The sequence below is a fragment of the Carcharodon carcharias genome, chromosome 29 (genome assembly GCF_017639515.1).
Source record: "Carcharodon carcharias isolate sCarCar2 chromosome 29, sCarCar2.pri, whole genome shotgun sequence".
Taxonomy (NCBI): Eukaryota; Metazoa; Chordata; class Chondrichthyes; order Lamniformes; family Lamnidae; genus Carcharodon; species Carcharodon carcharias.
In genome coordinates, this window is record NC_054495.1 from 6,350,317 (window position 1) to 6,357,981 (window position 7,665).

At 44.4% G+C, this 7,665-nt stretch overlaps 1 pseudogene; it reads right to left on the reverse strand.

Annotated features, from left to right (window-relative positions):
• Positions 1-840: 840 nt before the first annotated feature.
• Positions 841-6,719, reverse strand: LOC121271010 (annotated as a pseudogene).
• Between the last annotated feature and the right edge of the window lie 946 nt (positions 6,720-7,665).

Genomic DNA, 7,665 nt, shown 5'->3' on the forward strand with positions numbered 1-7,665 from the left:
TCCTTTCTCAGAAACCGGCTTTGCTTCTCTTATTTGTTTTTTCACCTCCCTCTTGAAGCAGAACTTCCTCCTCCACCCCCAGCTCCCCCTCCCTCCACTGAGGGGAAGACATCTCGCATTAAACTAAAAACAAGTAAGATTACTCACAGCATTAAATTACTGAGGGGCAGCCATCAGTATTTTATTTCAAACGACTCCCAACCCTTTATTTATTTGACTTTGTGAAGTGATCAAAATTATAACGTATTTGCCATCTACAGTCTAGAACCAAATGACCTTACTGTGTTGTGCCACCCCAATATTTCACTTTACACACACACAAGAACAAAAATACGAGCAACTACAATCATTTTGTTAGAACATCTGAAATGACATCAAGGCCGGACTAATGTTTTCACAGTCATACAGAGTGGGCTTTGATGAAATTAAGGTCTGCACCACACAGCTTACATCTATTTCATTTTACACCTGCCATAGTGCACTGAGGGGCTGGGAACTGTTTAGAGACCCTCGGGCTGTACAGCTCACAATGAATGTATGCATTGAATTCTAGTTGTATTATAATTGTATTGAAGCGCCTCAGAGTGCAACATGATGTATGTCGATAACTCCAATACCATTACACTGTCTGTAATGACCAAACTGAAATGGCTGTAATATTCATTGATTGTATTGAAGCACCTCGTGATCCATGTTAAAAGTTGAATCTGATTGCACTTTTTGTGATGGCCATTTAGAAATTTCTTGTAATGTTCTTCCAGATATTTTATGAATAAAGTATATTTTTCAAAAAAAACATCAATTTCATTTTACATTAACACAAAACATGTCCTGTGGTTTTTATATGTTAAAATATCCTTTCCATGGGGCTTCTCTTTTTTTGATTATCAGTGGCCCTACATTGTCCTCAGTTTCTTCATTGTGTTTAGCATGGGAACCACCACACGTTGGGAACCGTTCTCATCGTCAGCACCTACAATGCGCAGCTTTATCGTCCAGGTCTTCAACATTGAATGCATGTGCTGCTTTAGGGGTGTCTTTCTGTATGTCAAGGTTAGCCAATAATTTACGGCATTAGTCTCTGGAGTAATAAAGTTCTGTAGGCGAGGTAACCAACGGCAGCTGCTCCAATAGTCAGTGAAATCACTGCAGGCCGTTCCTTTCACAGGGGGAGCTGCTCCCCATTCCTCTGGCTCGCTGCGGATTCCCCCTTCGCTTCTCTTGCGTGGCCTTGGTCACAATGTAATGGACCGAGCCTGCCATCAGTACGGTGGGCAGGCTCGCCACCTCATTTTTAGCCATAGGTGGTGGGGTGGGGGTGACGCCACGACACCCAGTAAAATCCAGGCCTCTGGCTCTAAGGAGGCTCAGGGTGAGACTTGGTCAATGAATTGCAGCTGTGCCAGGAGCCAAGAGTGTTGTTCCATTACAATAAACCCCATCTGAAGCCCGCATCGCCTTGTGGAAAGACCGGTTCACCAGTCTCGAACAACCCCCAGCGATGGAAATTCTACCAGATGAAAGCCTTCCCCAGGAGCTAATTGCAACTGGGCAACCTGGAAGGGCCTTAACAGACTGAGGACTGGTGTAGGTTGTTCAAAGCTGTCACTAAGCAAATGGAGACACAACCAGCCGGACAAGTTGTGAATGTGGAACTGAGACACAGACTATACAACATGTCCTGTAATGCGTATCGCTAGAGGAACCCTGCACTGTTGCAGATCTTGCCGAATTCAACAACAAGGCGCAAAAATGTGACCAGTTCTGGCTGGGCCGTGTATAGACTGTCCGTGAACACTATAAGAAGGAGCACCCACATCTTCAGAATAAATGAAGCAATAACATCCTCTATCCACAGAATCAATGATATCAGAGAGCCAAGGCGTGCCAATAGAGAACAACCATTTCGCTTAAAATGGTAACAGTCATCTGCCAATAATGCTGTTTGGTTTTGGTTGTCACAGCCTGATAAAGCTGTCATGATATTGGCAGCCAGAAGCTGCCTTTCGAACAGGGACTCCGTATACATAAATGAGAAAGGAAGTGCATCAGCTTAAAAAAATCTTTCTCCAAGGGTGTATTTGAAACTAAAAAATTTGAAACTGAAAGACTATAATTATTGAACAAGTGAAATTTTAAAATTTGTGTCAGCTGTGGCTCAGTGGGAAGCTCTCTCTGAGTCAGGAGTTTGTGAGTTCAAGTTCCACTCCAGAGACATGAGTACATTTTCCAGGCTAACGCTTGTACTGCAGTACCGAGGGAGTGCTGCACTGTCAGAGGGTCTGTACTGAGGGAGCGCTGCACTGTTGGATGGTCAGTTCTGAGGGAGTGCTGCACTGTTGGGAGGTCAATACTAAGGGAGTGCTGCACTGTCAGAGGGTCAGTACTGATGGCGCGTTACACTGTCAGAGGGTCAGTACTGAGGGAGTGCTGCACTGTCAGGAGGTCAATACTGAGGGAGTGCTGCACTGTCAAAGGGTTAAGTGCTGCACTGTTCAAGGGTCAGTACTGAGGGAGTGCTGCACTGTCGGAGGGTCTGGACTGAGGGCAAGTTACACTGTCAGAGGGCCAGTACTGAGGGAGCGCTGCACTGTCAGAAGGTCTGGACTGAGGGCACGTTACACTGTCAGAGGGTCAGTACTGAGGACGCGTTACACTGTCAGAGGGTCAGTACTAAGGAAACACCGTTTAATGTGCCATATTTCAGATGAGCCAGTATTTCCAGTCCCCCTTTGTCCTGTCAGGTGGATACAAAAGGTCCCACAGGCGCAATTTTGAAGAAAAGCAGAACAGTTCCCACCCACATCCTAGCCAATATTTTTTGCTCAACATGTTAAACATGAAAACTGGCTCTGTCTAAACTGATTGGAAGGGGCGCATGGGAGAGTGGATGGCCTGTGGGGGGAGATTGTAAGGGTCAATGGTGGGATGAGAAAGGTCGAGTTTGAGAAGTCCAAAGGTGAGAAATCGGGTTTGACACATGGGATTACCAACACTAATTCCTCTCCAAGTCCCGTGCCATTCCAAAATGGACATACATTGTCGAATCGCGACACAACTACAAGAACACTGATTTGTTAGAGGCAAAACTATATTTATTCAAGCACGCTTGGGAGTCGGTTGCTCAGGACACCATACGTGGTTCCTAGTCTGTCTACTACTCTCAACAGAGAATCCAGCGTTGTTTATACCCCTCTTGACAGGGAATTTATACCATATAAGTTTCGTACATCAAGAAATCACAGTTATGTCATGGTTAGCACAATCAAAGGGAGAACGCAGTAATACAATTACAGGCAGATGGTACATTTCACAGTGAGACAGGAGACAGTTTAACTACAACTATGTTACATAAAGGTTACATAAATTACCATATCAGCAAATTTAATCAGGGCATCATAGTTTCGTTTGGCACATAACAGGACGCAGCTGTAACCACAAACTTTTCAAAGATACTCCGCATGATTGGTTTTACACTGCTTGATTAGTTTACATCATTCCTTACTGCAGTATAATCATTTTTAGACCATTTAATCCTTTAGACAACTTAGCTGATTAAAGCTTTATTCCACATTCCCCCCTTTTGTCCTTTAAAGGACAATCCTTACAGTCTGTCATATTCAGACTGGTGAGTATTAACCTCCAGCAAGTCCAAGTCTTTCTTAAGACAGTTTACTGTCCAAGCATTAATCTTTATCTTTAAGACGATCACTAGGATGATCAAAATGACTCTAACCAATGCTTGGAGGATGATTAGTACATGGGAAAATATTCTCAATTTTTTATAATCATGATCTTAACATATTGTCCTTAGTTTTTGATATATGCAAAGTCATTCCTAAAATGATCTCTCCCTTTGCATTATTCTTATCGCAGTGAGGAAGCAGGTTGCTAGGGAGACATCCTTAACATTCGTCAAGGGGGATCCTGTCCACTTCTGTAAAGCCCTTTCTCCTATCCAATCCAGTACTTGATGGGTTTTAAGCTGTAGTAAATTTTTGTCCACCTGAGCCATCAGACACGACCCGTACAAAGTGCATACAGCATCCCTTGTTTCATTCATTTCCCCACCTTCTTCCCGTTCTATTAGTGCATTTATTGTATTTGTTACTGGCTTCAGGCATTTTAACCCTTCCTGGATAAGGACAGTTAATTGCTTGCTAGTCTGAGCTGACTCTCCTTGGACATTATATTGTTCCTGAACTGTTTCATATGGGTCTTTAATTCATCAATCTCTGTTTGCAACGCACCTATATCTAAGGTATTTACCATGGCAGTTCCTGCTGCATATCCTATTCCTGCTACCTCTAGAATACCTCTTTTCTCACGGTGCTTTTGAGTGGGGTTTGTGGTCGTGGCACTTCTTAATTGCTCTTTTTCAACTTTCAATTTTAATCCTGTTTGGCTAACTGCTTCTCTTAATAGTTCAGTATGCAAGTTCCTTAGTCCATTAGGGCACCACTCTGGCATATTGAGCTTGGTCAGATTTGCTACTATCTTTACATGAGTGTACCCTGGTATTATCACTACTCTTTCCCTTTCAGGTATTGCCATCAATCCCATATTTAGGGGCACTATGTCTGTGTTGTTTCTGGGACACTCCGCGGCCCCGGGGTAGTTACTGTAGGGGCAGCAGGTTCAGTGGTGGTCAAAGTATGGTTAACTGTCTCTGGCACGAGTGGTTGTTGGTGTTGGGGTAGTTATATTGCCATAGTAGGCGGCCCACTTTGGAATCTGGTCATTGCAATTCATAACATATCCTTCTCCTAACTGGGGCCCTTTTTGGCAGTTTATCTTATATTTATAATCCTTACTGGGGTTCACATGGGTTAGTTTTTAAATTTACAAACTTGCCTGTGCAGTTGTAACACCCTAGGTTCCCTCTGACGCATGTTATTGCTTCTGAATGATCATATACCTGCTTTCCATTGGTACCCGTTTCCCTTTGGCCAGTCCCCTGTTTTAGAGTGCAGTTTGGCTCTCCCACCTTTAGGTTACATTTTACATTTTACATGTAAAAGCTGGTAAAAAAATCACTGTGCACAGGAGGAGGAGGTAAGCCTGGATCCCCACACATATCACTGTCAGTGAAAGGTTTAGCGCCTTGATGAGCAGTCCCTTCATTATAACAGAAAAAGAAATAAGCTGAGTTCAGTCAACAAAGGTTAATTCTGGTGGACAGCAATTACAGAGTAAGTAACCCACACTTGCTGTCAAAATCAAGATGGATACTTCCACATTTAACCATATCCCTGCAGGTAAACTGATAATTACTCACCTAATATGAAAGGATATGCTTCTCTTGGAAGTGCTTTTGCTGTGTTCAGGCAGCTGGTGCTCTGGAATTCTTGGAACTGAATTGAGGGAACAAATTGCACAAGCAGAGATGGGGACTTTGGAATATGAGGAGGCCATTCAGCCCATCTAGTCCATTCTGTCACCATCATGGCTGTTCTGTACTTTAGCACCATCTATCTGCCAGTTCTGTAATCTTGAATACTCTTGGAAAACAAAGATTGATCAATGGCAGTTTTCAAATTTCCAGTTAATCTCCAACATCTGCCACCTTAAGTTCCAGATTTCCACTCCCCTTTGTGTGAAGACGTGCTTCCTGACATCACCCCTGGATGGCCTGGCTTGCATTTTAAGGCTGCCCTGCCCTGGACTCTCCCACCAGAAGAAATTTGTTGCATCACCATTCTTTCACTGTCGCTGGGTCAAAATCCTGGGACTCCCTCTCTAACAGCGCCGTGGGTGTACCTACACTGCATGGACTGCAGCGGTTCAAGAAAGCGGCTCACCACCAAGGGACTTTAGAATCAGGCAATAAATACTGGCCTAGCCAGCAATGCCCACATCCCGTGAACAATGATGATATATATATTGCTGTTTGTCAGTTGTATTTCATTGAGTAGCACTCTCTCTTTCTCTCTCTCCATCCCTCCCCTCTGCTATAGTTTGTGCTGCACTACAGGACCATGCTGTACCACCTGTCCCTCGTGGAAATGTTTTTGCAGAAAAACACCTTTGACCACAGGTCCATCAGGCAATAGCCAGCATGTAACACCCTCGAGGCCCTGCAGGATAAGGAGATGGTAGATCTGGTTGGATGGTTTACTGAGCATACTGTCAAAGTCATTTGGAAGAACACCTCATCACCAGAACTTTCAAACTTCCATCTTGTGGAGACGGTGGTGTAGAGGTAATGGTTCTGGACTAGAATTCAGAAGCCCAGGCTAATGTTCTGATACATGGGTTCAAATGCCACCATGGAAGCTGGTGGGATTTGAATTCAGTTAATAAATGAGGAACATAAAGCTGGTCTCAGTAACGATGACCATGAAACTACCATTGATTGTTGTAAACACCCATCTGGTTCACTAATGCCCTTTAGGGAAGGAAATCTGCTTTCCTTACCTGGTTTGTTCTGGTCTGGCCTACATGTGATTCCAGATCCATGGCAATGTGGTTGACTCTGAAATGGCCTAGCCAGCCACTCAGTTCAGGGGCAATTAGGGACGGGCAACAAATGCTGGCCTTGCCAGCGACACCCACACCCCATGAAAGAATAAAGGAAAAAAATCAAGCACCAAACTGTGGCTCAGCAGTTGGTGGGAAAGGCCCTCCATGTCCGGTCCTTCCTATACGTCCAGGGTCTCACACCCAATGCATACTATCCTTGAGGCAGCTGCTGCAGTGAGGAAGAGCTCATTGTCCATCTCCTTCTGGAATGTACCTTTGCAAAGAAGGTCTGGAGAGAGCTGCAGTGGTTTTTTTTTAGGTTCATCCCGATCTATAGGACTCTGTGCTCTCCTGGCTGTTCCCAGGGACGCACACCAAGATAAACATCAACTGCAGCTGGCGGGTCATCACCTCGGTGAAAGACGCTCTTCGGTCTACCCAAACTTGCTGGCTTTCCAGTGCAAAGAGTTTTCGTTAACCAAATGTTGCTGGCTGGCACATTCCAAAGGTCCAGGACTATGTGCTGAGGGATGCACTAGAGATTGGGGCAGCCTCCGAGGCATAATGAGGAAAGGCCACTGTCTAAGGCCATTATCCATTGTATACCAAGGGGCTGGAGACAGCGTGGAACCCCACAGGCTCTATGCCAGACATTGAATGTACAATGCGAATATCAAGAGTATTGAAATTGTGTTGAGGCACCTCAGAGTGGAACATGCTGTATGAGGAAAAATAGAATTTTATTCCATTTTTTGTAAGGGGTAACTGAACTGGACTGTCCCTCCTATGTGAGTGACCTGGGAGTGCACAGAGTGTGAGTTGAAGGTGGGACAGCAAGATGGTGATATCTTCAAATATGAATGTGTCAGTCTGGTGATGTTAATATATTAGTGGCAGGATCTTTACAGTGGGAAAGCTAACCCATCAGCAGAACCACAAACACATCTCTTCCCAGCAACCTCAACTGTTATGACCAGCATGACATTCAGGCGTATTTTAAGCATTAGTTGAACTTCCTTGCCATTAAGGAATGAAACCAATGTGTTAACATTTCCTGTATCTCAAATTTACATTCTCATCCTTGTGCTCAACTCACTCGCCTCTCCCGGCCTCTGTAACCTTGCCCAGCCCAACAGCTCTCCAATATTTCCATGCTTCATTATCGCTGCCCTCTTGTACATCCCCGCTTCTCATCACTCCACT